The following is a 16,592-nucleotide window of genomic DNA, read 5'->3' on the forward strand; positions in this document are numbered from 1 at the left end:
TTCTTAACTCAATATTGGTTAAATTACCCTAATCTATGGTTATTTTTATCATTTAATTGGTGAATTAAGTTGGAAAAGTTTGAAAACCCTCTTAATTTAAATTGAGGATTTGAAGGCCGAGTTTTGGTCGGATTTGAGTAATTTTGATATGGTTGGACTCGTGGTTGAATGGGGGTTCGGATTTTGTAATTTTTACCGGATTCCGAGACGTGGGCCCCATGGGTAAATTTTGGGGCGCAATTTCGGATTTTTGGAAAATATTAGTATTTTGATATGGAATTAATTTCTATAATTTTTGTGGGATGAATCAAATTATTTTGACAAGATTCGAGCCGTTTGGAAGTTGATACGCGCATAATAGGATTTCTGGAGCATTGTTTAGCTTGCTCGGCATTGAATTTGGCTTGTTCGAGGTAAGTAACTCTTCTAATCTTGGAGTTGAGGGTATGAACCCTAAACATATGTATTTTGTGAATTGTTGGGAGGTGACGCACATACTAGGTGACGAGCGTGTGGGCGTGCACTATAGAAATTGTGACATAATTATTTATGTGAAATTTTGTAGTTAAATGATCTTGGCATTTTCCATGCGATTTTATGAGTTAAAGAAATTGAGCTGAAAAGTATATTAAAAATCATGTTGAGGCTATGTGCCAGTATTATTGGGACCCACAGAAGTCATATTGTTGTGAAATTTTTATTTTAAAATTAAAAATTTATACTCAGTCATATTCATTTCATTGCATATCATATCTCAGTCTCTGTTGTTATTTATTGATACACCATATCAGCATTTTTGTGCTATTCTCATGACATTGTGAGACCATGAAAGAGAGACTGGAGAGATTGATGACTGAGAGAGGTCGATGGCCTGATTGTGAGGATATTTTGGGATGGGGCTGCACGCCGCAGCAGGTCATGTTGGCTTTATATATATTATACTATTGCACGTGCGGATTTATATATTATACTATTGCACGTGAGTTGGCCGCGCGGATCTATATGTTATACTATTGCACGTGAGTTGGCCGTGCGAATCCAGATATTATTATAGTACGTGAGTTGGCCGTGCGGATCCAGATATTATTATAGCACGTGAGTTGGCCGTGCGGATCCAGATATTATTATAGCATGTGAGTTCGCCGTGCGGATCCAGATATGGTATTATAGCACATGGGTTGTCCGTGCATCACGTGAGTTGTCCGTGCTTATAGCGCTTGGACTGTAGGAGCCCCTCATGAGTCTGTACATCCCCAGTGAGCACAGTCGATTATAAACAGGGATCGAGCTGCACGTCACATCAGGTATTGTATAGCGCTGAGTGATTGAGTGTGCTGAGCACAGTGAGAGAGAATGAGATTGAGTACTCTGAGAGTGCGAGTACATGAGTGCAATCTCTGAGATACATTGCATTGACATGCACACATGACATATATGCATAGAGATGTGTTTTCCTCATGCTGTACGGTATCACATTATTCATGATTTCTCTCACATGTTGACAGATGGGCATAGTGATGCAATTATTTTACACTTGTTATCTGGGAAAGAAAATGAGATATTTTATTTATCATTGAAAGGATTTTTGAAAAATTACTGTTTTCAAACTTATTCATATTTTTGGTAATCTTCGGTATACGATTCGGGTTTTCATTGATGTACTTGAAAGGCAGAACTATTTTCAGAAGTCATGATTTAGCTGAGCCTTTATTCTTGAGTTACTTCTGGTATTACTTGTTTAATATTGTTATGGACTATTGTTGGTTATGAAAGTTGGACTCTGACCTTGGTAGAAGCTCGTCACTACTTTCAACCTACGGCTAGGTTTGTTACTTACTTAGTACATGGGGTCGGTTGTACTGATACTATACTTCTGCACATTGCGTGCATATATTGGTTGTCGTTGTTGCTGTGCTCGATGGTTGCGGGATCTTAAGATGTACCTGCGTTCCTGTTGTAGCTGCCTCTTGTTAGGGTAGCTTTAGATTTATAAAAGCTCTGTTTATGTATTATTCAAATAGACTATGTATTATTTCATTTCCGCTTTGTATACTCTATTCTTAGAAGCTCATGATTTGTACTACCAGTTCTTGGGGAGATGTATTGGTTTTAGATATTTTTTAAATTAATTTCATTGGAATTGGATAGATAAAAATTGACTTACCTAACGGGTTGGGTTAGGTGCCATCACGACTAGTGAGATTTTGGGTCGTGACAGCTGTGGAGACTCAAAGTAAATTTGTTACTGCGTTCACAGGCTTCAGAGTCACCTTCTGATATTGTACTTGCACTGTTTTTTCTCTATTTCAAAACAGTTGTATTTATTAGCCTTTCTAGTTGCTTAGTAGAGCTTATGACTTGTACAACCAGTTTTGAAAATTATAAATTTTATAGAGATTTTCATTTCAAAAATTGTTAGATGTTATTTAATTATTATTGTTATTCAGTAAATGTTAGGTTTACCTAGTCCCTAAGACTAGGTGCTATCACGATACCCAACGGAGGAAAAATTGGGTCATGACAGTTTTTGAGGAGCAAATTTGGCTCATTCCCTTGCCAGGTAATTGAAAGAGATTATAGAGAGAATTTCTTTTAAATGCTATCAGCCTACCACCAACAAAATAGATTTTCATGCTACAACACTCATTTTTATATTAAGTCCATACATAAGATACCTTGCAGATACATGATTGTTGTTGGTCTTGATAGCCAGAGGGAGAGTAAGGATTTCAAGCATATGGTATAGAATTCTAATTTTTTAAGTTATAAGGTCAAATATAAAGTTTGAAAGCTATTGGGTTTGGTCAAACCTGTTTCCGGCACTCTAGCTCTGCCCCGGTTGATAACACTTTTTTGGCATACTTCTTGCTCTTTGAAAGAACCACAATGCAGAAACAATATATGTCAACTGTTAAAAAGAAAGAGAATACTCGACAATATTTTGTGACAGTTTGGTATTGAGCCTTATTTGTTGTTGTCGTACATGTGTCGATGAAGCATGATATTATAAACTATAGATACATTAAGTAGAATATCAATAATATAGTCATTGAACTTTTAAGAAATACTAAAATGTTCCATCAAAAGAAAACGAAAGATACATCAATATGGTCTTTATATAAATTTGAATGTACAACTGACTAATAAGTACAATATTCAAATTCAAAAGCTAAGACACTACTCCATATGCTAACATAATGAAACACGCATAAATTTCACAACAGTGATATAAAGAGTTTGATGCCTTAAAATTAGTGATATGCTGGACTTCTAAAGCTCTTTATATAAGAAATTAAGAAGAGTAATTTGAAGAATTGAGAAAGATTTGCTATAAATAGTCCTTGACGTCGTCAGACCAATAGAGTTGATGGAGATAGAACATTTTCTTGCCTTTATATATATCCTCCTTTTCAGTTGGATGGTATTGCTTGAACTTTCCCAAGCATTTTTTTTTATTGAATTAGTCTACAATAAATAATTCAATGTGCCTCTTCAAATATTCCAACTTTTTCGACAAAAACGAAGCGGTTGGCTAATGCAAGTGTGGTTAATTAATGTGTTGACATATGAAAGGAATGATGTTTATTCATTTATTGAATTATGGGTACTTGTAACGGAAGGAATATTTATTTTCTTTTATACAAAAATATTGAAAGTGTTCTAACAAAGGACGAAATGTGGAATTGGAATCGGAAGAAATATATTTTTTTGTAATACAAAAATATTGAAACTGTTCTATTGAAGGACAAAATGTGGGTATTTTTGTAATAATCCATCCGTTTCAATTTAGATGAGGTACATTGACTCGACACGGAGTTTAAGAAAAAAAAATAAGACTTTTAAAATTTGTGGTCTTAAAAACTTAAGGGGTAAAAACTTTGTGGGATCATGACATTTGTTTGGTTATAAAAGCTTCTCATTAAGGGTAAAATAAAGTTTAAAGTTGAATTATTTCCAAATTTAAAAATATATCATTTATTTTGGAAAAGAAAATACCTCATCTAATTTGAAACGGGGAGTACATGTTATTGTATATTGGCGTTATATAGGTTATGTGCATTACACGTAGGGTCTATTACATGTATTCGTATTTTTCATATGCAAACACTATTTCCGCTGATATAAATACTTATGTTTATTTATTACACATGTACTCGTTTGAGCTACGTTGATTAAAGTAATAAAGTAAGTACTGGTTTACTTAGTAGGTAAAAGTTTGCTAAGTGCCGAGCATGATCTCTCAAGTCTTCACATGTTCTCACGTGAATTAAGTGTCTAATTTGCTAATTATTTCTAGAAACTAATGGACGACATAAAAAAGAATGATAAAGATACCACTTGTTTAGTGAAACTTCAATTGGAAAAGTGAAAAGAAGAAAAAAGTGTTTAAATAACCTACTCATAAATTGTACTTGTTAGGCATATTTTAACAAGTAACTCCCAAAATGGCAAAATCCGAATACAAATACCTATAATTAGGGGCGTTCATGCTTCGGTTTAGATTGGATTTTTTTCCTAAAAAGAAATCAAACAAATTAAGTCGGTTTTTTATCGATTTAGTTTTTGTCAGTTTTTTTTTTATTTTTTCGGTTATTTATCAGTTTTTTCTTAAATATGAGACTTACACTACCAAACACATATTTCAACGACTACATTTTCAACGTAACACTATCAAACTAATTGCTCATTAACAAATATATCATTTACCAAGATATATTGATGATAATTGAATCAAATAGTGATGAATTGTAACGACCCGACCAGTCGTTTTGAGTATTACAACCCCGTTCCCCTATTTACTGCTCAATTTATGCTTTACAGTTGTTATGTGACTTGCCGAGGTAATTGGTTCGGGTCCGGTGAGGTTTTGGAATGAATTGGAATATTTAGTTCCAAAGTTTAAAGTTTAAGTTAAAATAGTGACTGGATATCGACTTATGTATAAACCGGAATAAAGTTTTGATGATTCCAATAGCTTTGTATGGTGATTTTGGTCTTAGGAGCATTCCCGAAAAATTATTTGGAAGCCCGTAGCTAAATCATGCTTGAAATGGCTAAAATAAAAATTTAAGTTTGAAAACTTGACCGGGAGTTGACCTTTTGATATCGGAGTCGGAATCCAGTTCAGAAATTTTTTATAGCTTTGTTATTTCATTTATGACTTGTATGCAAAATTTGAGGTTAATCGGACTTGATTTGATAGGTTTCGGGGTTGAATGTAGAAGTTGGAAATTTTTAGTTTCATTTAACTAGAATTTAGGTTTGATTCGTGGTTTTAGCGACAACTCTAACTAGCGAAGGGAGGTGATTAGCTCAATTGAAAGAGAGGGCGCGGGGGGCATAAAATTCTTCGATCTTGCCTGTTGCACTGCGTGGTAAAAATTTTATTGATTGATCGGATTTTGATCAGAAAGGAAGGGAATTTTCTTGTCCCACCTAGCGGTTAAAATAAAAAGAAAGAATTCGTTGCTTCAACCTCTTTTCTCGTGGTAGGTAGGAGAGACAGTAGAAGGGGGATGCCCTTTAATTAAGCAAAAAACACACCAAAACTAGAGAAATTGGAAAAGTCCCTTTATTATTAAAAAGACTAATCTCTGTAAATATCTATCTATCTATATTCCCCGGAATAAGGAACTTCTTCCCGATCCTATAAAAACATCCAGCAGGAATCGAACCTACGAATTTGTCCCTTTACTAGGAAAGGTGCTTTAACCATTTAGCCATAGATGCAAAAAGACTCAGCGAGTGAAATAGGTTTTGATATTCCTTCTGAAGCTTCTATTTCTTCCGTTAAAGGAGATTCGAGAAATGATGGAATAGGAAAACGTGTTTCCAGAACGAACAAGATAGGGAGATAATAACATAATCAGTACGAGTCTGTGGCAAATACCCGAGACATACTCTCGCTTAGTCGGGTGACCCATTAAACACATGGGGCCCAAGACATATACCACATGAATCTAATGTAAAGTCCATTGGACTCCCATAATTGTTTAAAAGGATCATTATTGAAAGGCCCCAGATCTCGGTAGTATAAAACAGAAAAAAAAACTTTTATGAATTAGAAAAATAAGGAGATAAAAAATTGGGCCCTCTTCCTATTTAGGGGGTTGAACGTGGCGTTGTTCTTATTTTACCGGAGGGGTTTGAATTAGCTACTCCCGATCGTATCTCTCACAAGAACTAAATTCTTGCTAGCGATTATTTATGATAAAAAAAATAAAATTATGAAAACCCCTTTGTCTTATTTAGACCCTTCTGAAAAATCTACATTGCATACTCTTTTTCTACGAGATGCTGGGAATCCCGTTGAGTTCTTACGCTTTTATGTTGACAACTCAATTCATTCGATTGCTATAGAGATGAACCCAATTCGGAATATGAATCATAAACGAAAATACCTATTAAACCGATTACGGGGACAACGGGTAGGAGAAATGAAGGTTTGGGTTCTAGAAGGGGTTGGGGTTGCTCATATTTTACAAGAGATGCTTACTTATAAATTGGATCATATTAGAGCTTGCCAGGAAGTACTTGGTACTACGATCATTGGGGCAACAATACCTAATCCCGATGATGCTCCAGAATCTTTTCGATTGCTTGTTCGAGAACTACGATCTTTAGCTCTAGAACTGAATCATTTCCTTATATCTGAGAAGAACTTCCAGATTAATAGGAAGGAAGCTTAATGAGAATGAATAATAATTTTTCTTCTATGATAGATCGATATAAACATCAACAACTCCGAATTGGATCAGTTTCTCCTCAACAAATAAGTGCTTGGGCCATTAAAATCCTGTCTAATGGAGAGATAGTTAGAGAGGTAACAAAACCCTATACTTTTCATTACAAAACTAACAAACCGGAAAAAGGTGGATTATTTTGTGAAAGAATTTTTGGTCCTATAAACAGCGGAATTGGTACTTGTGAAAATATCGAGTAATCGGAGATGAAAAAGAAGACCCGAAATTTTGCGAACAATGCAGGGTCGAATTTGTTGATTCTCGGATACGAAGGTATCAAATGGGCTATATCAAACTCGCATGCTCAGTAACCCATGTGTGGTATTTAAAACATCTTCCTAGTTATATTGCGAATCTTTTAGATAAACCTCTTAAAGAATTAGAAGGCCTAGTATACTGCGATGTGTGATTTGATCGAAATTCTGATTTTACAGACTCGGAAGGAGAAACTGTCATCCCAGTCAATCCAATTGGGATGCCCTGGACCTGACATATCACTTGGAAAGAGTAACATGAAGCTCAGAATTGGGGTGTAGTCAATACTCCCAGATAAAAAGGGAATTGATCTATGGTCGATTTCGTAACAAATCAAATAAAGAGGAATTTCTATTTGTACCTCATAAAAAGAAACTTTTTATTTTGTGGAATGAACCATTTCCTTTCTTTTCGTTTTCTCATTGTTCCCAGGGATTTTTTGGGGAATCTGCTCCCATGCTGCAGACAGTCAAATCTGAACTGAACCATGTCGCTCTTCTTTCTTTCCTCGCGAGCAGAAAATAAAGCCTAATTCCACTGTCCTTTGAAGATTGGAAGATAGTGAAGGCTGACTTCCTTTTTAAAGATTACTCAATGATGTGGAAAATCCCCTTTTTTAAGTCTATAAATTGGAAGCAGGAAAGACTCTTCTTGAAAGCGAGTTCAATGACTCTCTGGTGAGGGGCACGAATGGCATAACATAGTTGCCACGAAGACACTTTTTGTTTCTCTTTCTGTTTTTGAGGTCTGATCCGAAGGTAAACTCTAGACACATCGCACATGCGATTGACGGCTTTTAAATCGAAGGAGAATCTAGGTTTTTTTTTATGTGACTTGAGGCTTTGACTAAGTTCGTATGATGTTTTAGGACTTGTTAGTGTATTTAATTAAGGCCCCGAGGGTTTCAGGTGAGTTTCGGATGGTTAACGAATCAAATTCGTACTTAGAAGAAATATGGAAATTTCTGTCTTCTAATGTGATCGCACGTGCGAGAGTCTAGGCCGCAGGTGCGATGCCGCATGTGCGGCATGTGGAACGCAGGTGAGGAGTTTGGAGGAAAGGAGGAAAGGTCGCAGGTGCGAGGTTGGGTCCATACCTGCGAGGTCGCAGATGCGGCGTTGGGAGCGCAGAAGCGACGAGACTGCAAGTGCAATGGTGAGGTCCGCACCTGCGATTGCGCAAATACGATCCAAGGTTCGCAGAAGCAGAGGCAGTAGGGGTAAGTGTACAGAAGCGGAGATTTAGCCACAGAAGCAAGAAATTGAGCCGCAGGTGCGAAAGCACTGGGCAGTGTACAAAACAGAGGAGTTCCGATATTTTTGTCATTTTTGACATTTCAAGCACGGTTTTGGGCGATTTTTCAGAGAGAATTCACGGGAAATCATGAGGTAAGTCATTTGTGATCATTGTTAGTCAACAATATTGGTTTGTCATTGCGTATTTCGACTAGATTACATGTTTTTGAAGTGAAATTAGAGGATTTGGGCCTAAGAATTTCAAAATAAGATTTGAATATTTGAGGGTCGAATTGATGTCGGAATTTGATAAAATTGATATGGTTAGACTCGTGGTTGAGTGAAATTTTAGATTTTATTATTTTTGTCGGGTTCCGAGACGTGGGCCCCATAGGCGATTTTTGGGTGAAATTTTGGATTTTGATGGAAAATTTATATTTTCATATGGAATTAATTCCTATAATTTGTTTTGACTGAATTGAATTATTTATGACTAGATTCGAGACGTTTGGAGGCCGATTCGCGAGGGAAAGGCATTGCAGAGTAAAGAATTGCACGGCTTGAGGTAAGTAACACTTCTAAACTTGGTTCTGAGGGTATGAATCCCCGAATTTGGTGTTATATCAATTGTTTGAAGGTGACACACATGCTAGGTGACGAGCGTGTGGGCGTGCACCATAGAAATTGTGACTTAATAAATTCTGTGGAGTTGTAAAATTAAAGAATCATGTTATTATCCGAACATTTTCCACGTGTTAGAAAAAATTGAGTTGAGACTCGTATTAAAGATCATGATTGGGCTATGTGACGATATTTTAGGACCCACAGGGTCGTGTTGCTGTTAAATATAAAATGGATCAGGGTTGCCCGCCTGCAGCAGGCAAGAATGGCTACATTATTATTGTTCTGGATCGGGATTGCCCACCTGCAGCAAGCCTTATTGGCTTTACTATTTTATGGATAGGGGTTGCCCGCCTGCAGCAAGCCTTATAGGCTTTATTATTATACGGATCGGGACTGCCTGCCTGCAGTAGGCCATATCGTCTTTATATCACGCTTGGGCTAAAGGACCCCCTCTGGAGTCTGTTGACGAGCGCAAAACACACACTTAAATTGTGCTCGCTAGTCAAAAATAGTATAGTATAATTATCGTGTCCACAGGGATTGGATTTAAACAGTATTATCATAGTTTGTAGCTATATTGCTATCCAGGAGGATCAACATTTGAGATATATATGAATTCTAACTACAAATAACTAAGAATCTAAAGCAATTGACTAATGACAATCGCAATAAAGGTAAGCAAGGAAGTTATCAATGAGAGAAAATATGGGTTGATAAGATAGGTGCAAGATACTTATTCGGGATCTAACTCTAGATAATTCACTTCTAATGTTCAACTGAATCTCTCGAATTCACTTAATTATCAGTACAAACTTCTCTCTCGATTAAGTCTCAACCTAACAATATGAACCAATTTAAGCTCGGTGAAGATATGCAAGAATTCGTAATGGATTGGTCTTTAGGAGAACCTCTTTCGATTATCCTCCTAATTAGGTTTAATCAAGGATTCAACTAGTCTCTTTCGATTACTTAGAAGAATCTATGAACTCAACTAATAATATAGTGCAAATATATCACAAGTTATACCTCTTTCAGTTACAAGAACAAGTGAATATAGATACAACAATTAAATCTTCCAAAAATGATTCAAATACATAAAAATAGAGTTATAATCCACAAACAACCATCAATACACCAAATCCATCACAACCCAAAAGGTTCTACTCCATAGACATGGAGAAATTCTTCACAGATAAAATAAAAGTAGAGGAAAACATAAATATAATCTAAACCCGGATTTGAGTGAGGAAGGAAGGATGAAATCCTTGTGCTCTTTCTTCTCCAAAGCTTCCCTAGGTCTAAGGTATGTCAAAAATATGTCAAAAATGATGTTTTGAGGTATTTAATCCACTCCCAAAGCAAATCCCGTACGAAACTACCATTTCTTAGTGAAATAGGGCTTTTTCCGGACAAGACATGTGCGACTGCACACGTGGTCGCGCACTTTGCACACCATTCTGCCCCAAATGCACGCCCAGTGCGCGACTGCGCACCTGGATTGTATAAGTTGGGAATTTGGGAAAGTGTAAAACATGGAAGTTGTATCTCTTTTATATAGATTTCCAACGATATATTGTGGAGCCTAAACGGAGTTCAGAGCGAAAAGTTATGTACATTTTACTAGACACTACGCAATATACCTACTCGATTCTTCGTTTCGTTCCACTATCATCCGTTGATCCCCGCACTCGATCCCGACTTAATCTTTGGGATTTTACTCAGACTTCAAAGCTCTAAAATAGCATGAATTCATGCCACAACATCTACATAGCTCGAAATCACTCATGTCGGGTATAAAACACACAATAAGTGCAAAACACGCCTAATTAAAGCTCAACATAAGTAAAGTGCAGTGAATTAGAGTGTAATAAGCGACTAAAACACTGGATTATAGCCTACCATCCTCTGTACACACCCCCAGTAAGCGTAGATGATTATATATTTGGGACGGACTTCCCAGGGCATGGACTTGCCATACTTATTTATAATGTGATGAATTTTTCCTGGACATGGATCTTGTCCGTATCATTTACATTTGGGGATAAATTACCCCAGGGCTGGATTGGCCTTATATGGTATTGAGTGACTGATTGTTAGTCGATGTGTATATATATGGGGGATGGAATATCCCTGGGCTGGATTGGCCATAAACAGCACCGGATGACCAAATGATTAGTGACCAGTAGTACATGAGGTCTTTCCACTGAGATGTCATATTTCTCATATCATGCAGTATTGATCTATTTTGCTTGTACTGAGTTTAACTATTGAACTTGAAAGCATGCCTACATTTCTGCACCATTATTTATGTACTCGTCACTACTTTCATCCCATAGGTTAGTCTTGTTACTTATTGAGTTGGTTGTACTCATACTACACTCTGCACCTCGTGTGCAGTTTCAGGTGCTTTCAGACACGACGATTGTTAGATTTCAGAGTACTATCCGTTGGAGAATATTGACCTAACAATCGCCATGTCTGAAAGCAAACCAAATTGATCGGTTTTTAAAATTCAGAACCAAAACCAAACCAAACATAAAATATATTGATTTTTTGGTCGGTTTGGTTCTATTTTCGGTTTGGTTCGGTTTTTGAGTTTTTATGAACACCCCTACCTACCATGAACACCCCTACCTACAATAACTAAAATAAAGAGGGCCTAACTGTCAACTACCGAACTTAACAATTAACTGGACAGTCGCATTTCAGCTTTTTCTTCAATTAGGGCACACAGAGATCGCAAACTGAATTTCTCTTCGGCAATTGCAATCAGATAACGGGAATTTCTTTGCTGCGTTACTCTTGCAACGGTATTATTCCCTTTATCTCTTTTTCTGCTATTTCACCTTCTGCTTCGGCGACTAGATATTATTCTTCATTTCATAGCCATATTGAGAATGTCAAGTATTTAGACGATGCTACGAGTCTCTTCCATCGAATGGTCAGTGCCGCAGCCTCTTCCTTCGGTTTTTAGCTTCTCTAAATTATTAAAGACTATGGTAAATATGAAGCATTACTCTGCTGTTTTTCCCTTTTTCGAGAAATGCTGAAATTGGGCATCCCAATTAATGATTTCATCTTGAGTACAGCAGAGTAATGCACCTAAAAATTAAAAAATTTATGACCAAACACTGATTTCGAAAAAAATTTAAATTTTTTTTTATGTCCAAACGGGCTCTAGATCTCCAAAACAGCCCATTGGTGCTGAAAAGGTTACTGCATCTTTTGAGGAGTCCTAGCAGTTCTTAATTACAAGAAATGTCACAGATGTCTTGGATTTGACAAAATCTTGTCATATTTTAGTTGACTAAATGACATGCCCGTATTCTTCTTCTTTCTTAATTGCTGTATTGACGGTTACAGGCCTGAGATGCAGAGATATTCTGCTTCTTGGTCCCATTTCCCCTTATGTCATAACTTGTTCTGCTTTATCTGTCGTGTTGAATGAGCATCAGGAACAATTTGTGATAAATGTTCAGTTTGATAAATTTTCTGCTTTAGCTAAGGATATTTTTGTTAAAAAATTATTTTCGCAATAAAGTGACTAAATTTGAATAGTTTTGAAATATTGGCTAAAACTTATTAAAACAAGTCATTTACCAATTTCTTCATATAATACCATTTTTCTTGTTGTGTATTGCTTTTACATGGTTTTTCGGTGTTGTCCCGTCTTCTTTTCTTTCTTTTTTTCTCAAATCCGTCTTTAGGTGACGGGGGGTTTGGCATGGACCCTACCTTGAAAATTAAAATCCAGAAGTAAACACATTAAGGAGGGTGACATAAAACCTAACCTCCACAAAAATAAAAGAAAATAAAGGCATATTCCTGGACTCATGAAGAAGGATATACAACGAAGATACTATCATTTGGAAAGGACCATTTTCCTTATTCACAACTGCAGTGATTAACCAAAGCACAAAAAGTAACATCACTGTTATCAGGTGGATCATATACAAAATAGCTTTTTGGAGTATCTTATTCTAAAATTAGGGAGTTGATCATTGTCCATGTATATAAGTGTCCCCTGGCCTGAGATGGAAGTTCTTGAGTAGAGTAAAACCATTTAACACCATTTATCTCAGCTCCTTCATTAGTTAATGCATCCGCCACTTTGTTTCCTTTCCTGAAGCAGTGCATGACTTATATTTCATTAAAGAAATTAGTCTTCCTCTTAGCTTCTTCAATAGTAGTCAGCAAACTCCAAGGAGGATTAAACTTTTCAAGCATCCAGTTAATAACTAAGAGTGAATCCAATTCCATAATAATATTTTTGAGTCCCTGATCTATGCACCATTGCAGCCCCATATTTAGAGCCATAGATTCAGCTGCATTATTACTCTGGGTACCAAAAGATGCTGCAAATGCTCCTACCATTTCTCCAGTGTGCCTTCTAATGACCCCTCCTCCACCACTAATACCGGGATTACCTCTAGAACATCCTTCACTTTTTAATTTAATGGTCCTTTCTAGAGGAAATTTCCATAAGACTTTGATAATAGTCAACTGTGATCTAGATTTCACAATCATCTGAGTCAATTGTGCCCATGGAATTGCTAAGTCAACCTGCCTGAACTGCTTATGGATAATCAGTGTAACATCATGACAAATTTGGTGTACAATTTTAGGAACAAAGAACCTTTGTTGATCATATTTACTCTTATTTTTCTCTTTCCAGATATTCCAACTGATGACCAAAGGGGCTGCTTGAAGGAGTTTATGGATTGGGTTCTGATATTCAGAGAACCACCAAACCATCATCTGGTGCCTAATATCACCATCATAGTCCAAATTGGTCTCTGAAGCATTTCCAGACTGCTTTGCTGATGTTGCTATCAATGAAAATATGATGCTTATCTTCATTCATTGGTTTCATGCAACAAGCACATTTTGATGGAAAATGAATTTCCATCTTTCTGATATTATCATTTGTGGGTAGTTTGTCTCTCAAAAGTTTTCAATCGAAAATAGAGATTTTGAAAGGAATAGCGTTATGCCATAAGAACTTATTCACAAAAGAAATCCCTTGTCTTTGTCTCAGGCTATTCCAGGCTGAGAAGCATATGAGCTGACCATTAGTTGAGCCAGTCCATATTGCTTGGTCTTGTACATTTGAGTTACCTATTTTGATACCTCTAATATGTTCAACCAAGTAGCCTAGAATAGCTTGAGACAATTTAGGAATATTCCTGGAATTATTAACAATAAAGTTACATACCTTATCCTTATTATAAATGGAACAGCTGCAAAAGTTGGATAAAGGATCCAAACCTGTCCAGTTGTCCCAGTAGAAAGAAGAATTTCCTCCTTGGATCCTCCATGTTATATGTGGTTCTACTTCTGTTAAATGAAGAATTTATCCTCCATGTTAAATGGGCTGGATTGCTTTGAGTTTCTTTTCCTGGGAACAGGATGAGTTCTGCTGCAATACTTAGTCAATAAGAATGGTGGAAATTTATTAGTTCTGAAAAGCCACCAGATTTTGGCTGTGAAGGCCTTGGTGGTGTCACTCAAATTTTTAAAACCCACTCCTCCTCCTTCAGTAGGATAACATAACTTTCTCCAAGAGGCCCAGTGATATTTCTTGCTTCCATCCTTTTGACCCCAGAAGAAATTAGCGAAGAATCTTTCCAACATCTTAAGCACAGTTTTAGGAGGATGACAAATGGATAACAAGTGTATAGGAATGGCAGACAGTACATGCTTGATAAGAATAGCTTTGCCTCTTAGAGATAAAAGTTGACCCTGCCAGCTAGTAATTCTATGAACAATCTTCAATGTCATTCCAGATAAGTATTGCACCTTCTTTCTACCTGTATATATCAAACATCCTAGATATTCAATAGGGGAAAATTCCCTTCTGAATTTTAGATGCCTTTCAATAATTCTGATGCTATTTTGATGACAAGTATGGTTTACTAGGTAGCAACTCTTTTGGTTATTCGCCTGTTGACCTGAAGCTTTCTTATACTCTGCTAGCATCTGCTTGACGAGTCTAATAGATTTTGTGTTACATGAGGTGAAAATAATCAATTCATCTGCATAGGCGAGAGGTCCCTTCTTATTCATGGTAAATCCTAAAAAATCAGGATTTTCATGTAGATTGTTTAATGCTCTAGAAATAGGGATGGCAATGGGGCAGGGCGGGTTATGTTTTAACCCACAAAATTTCAACCCGCCCCGCATAGCATGTTCACCCGCATCTACCCGCCACATACCTACACCCGCATCCACCCGCCTTGCCCCGCATAGCATGTTCACCCGCATCCACCAGCCCCACCCCACTCCACTAAAGATTTTTTTTTTAATTTAAACTTTGAATTTTCTGCTTCTGTTTAAGTTAGTTAATTATATTTACTTTCATTAAACTAATTCATTTTCCTTTTTCTTTGGAATATATCAAATAGAATGTTTCTTTTGGGATTTCAAATATGGCTTCATTTAAGGCGAGGCATTTCAGTTGCTTCAATCGTGTCTTTAAGAGTATGCTTTTACGCTATTAAGACTTGAACCAAAAATGAAAAAAAGAAGCAGAAAATAATTGATGTAGATGAATTACAAATATAAAACAAATCAAAAGAACTTTTTTTAGAAGAAAATTGTTGGTGTTTCCTTGTTCCATTGCCAAAGCATACTTGCCATTTAATCTTTTGCTTTTTGTTTCTTCTAGGGGGTGGGGGTGAGGTGTGTTCGAGGGGAGGGGTTGAATTTTAAAATAGCCAGCAATAGGATTTTTCACCAATACAATAATAGAATTTGTGTAGAATAGATTCATGTCTTTCTTAGTTTGTGTCACTATTTGAACCCGCACCCGCAAATATTTTATAAAAAAAAAAAATTTCAACCCGCCTCGCACAGGCCCAAACCCGCCCCGCCCCATATAGGTTCAAACCCGCCCCGCACCTACACCGCCCCATTACCATCCCTATTTAGAAAGAGCCTCAATTACTATAATAAATAGAGAAGGGGATAAAGAGTCTCCTTGCTTTAAACCCCTAGCTGATTTGAAGAAACATTCTCTTTTACCATTAATAAGGATATAGTACCATACATTGGATATATGGTTTCACAGTGTGTATCCATTGTTCTGCAAATCCCATTTTTTCTCATAACCCCACAGAGAAACGTCCATGATATTCTATCATAAGCCTTGTTCATATCTAGTTTGATGACTGCATTATTCCCTGTATTCTTTTGATTAATACCACTAATAATCTCTTATCCCGTCTTGTTTCTTGTTATTATTGTGGTACCGATGCTTGCCTCAGTCGAGGGTCTATTGGAAATAGTCTCTCTACCTCCACAAAGATAGGGGTAAGGTCTGCGTACACACTATCCTTCCCAGAGCCCACTATGTGAGATTATACTGGGTATGTTGTTGTTGTTATTTTTCAAGAAATTAGTGAACATAAAAAATGAATGGATGGAAATTATTTACAGTTTTACACCTCCAAACTTTGTTAAAAATCAAATTGCCCCTATACTTTAAATAATTGTCATTCTCTCCCTTATTTCTCAATTAACTTTTTAAAATGCATATTTCAACCTCTATAGTATTAACATTTATCTCTTTTGTGTTTTTAATTTTTTATGTTCTTAGTATATCACGATATTTTTCTCTTTTTCAATATCTATGCTATAAACTTACCAATATAATAACTAAATTTTATTTTCAAAATGAAAAAAATAAAAATGGTAATTAAGCATATAATTTAACGATGTTTAATAATGAAAAGGA

At 36.4% G+C, this 16,592-nt stretch overlaps 1 long non-coding RNA gene across 1 annotated transcript; it reads left to right on the plus strand.

The window, feature by feature from the left end:
• The first annotated feature begins 11,506 nt into the window (after nt 1-11,506).
• On the plus strand, nt 11,507-14,115 carry LOC107798906 (uncharacterized). The gene is made up of 2 exons (XR_001651019.2): nt 11,507-11,667; nt 13,533-14,115. It is a non-coding gene; the product is annotated as an uncharacterized LOC107798906 (long non-coding RNA).
• The last annotated feature ends 2,477 nt before the right edge of the window (nt 14,116-16,592 follow it).

Source organism: Nicotiana tabacum, chromosome 19 (genome assembly GCF_000715075.1).
Source record: "Nicotiana tabacum cultivar K326 chromosome 19, ASM71507v2, whole genome shotgun sequence".
NCBI classification, from domain to species: domain Eukaryota; kingdom Viridiplantae; phylum Streptophyta; class Magnoliopsida; order Solanales; family Solanaceae; genus Nicotiana; species Nicotiana tabacum.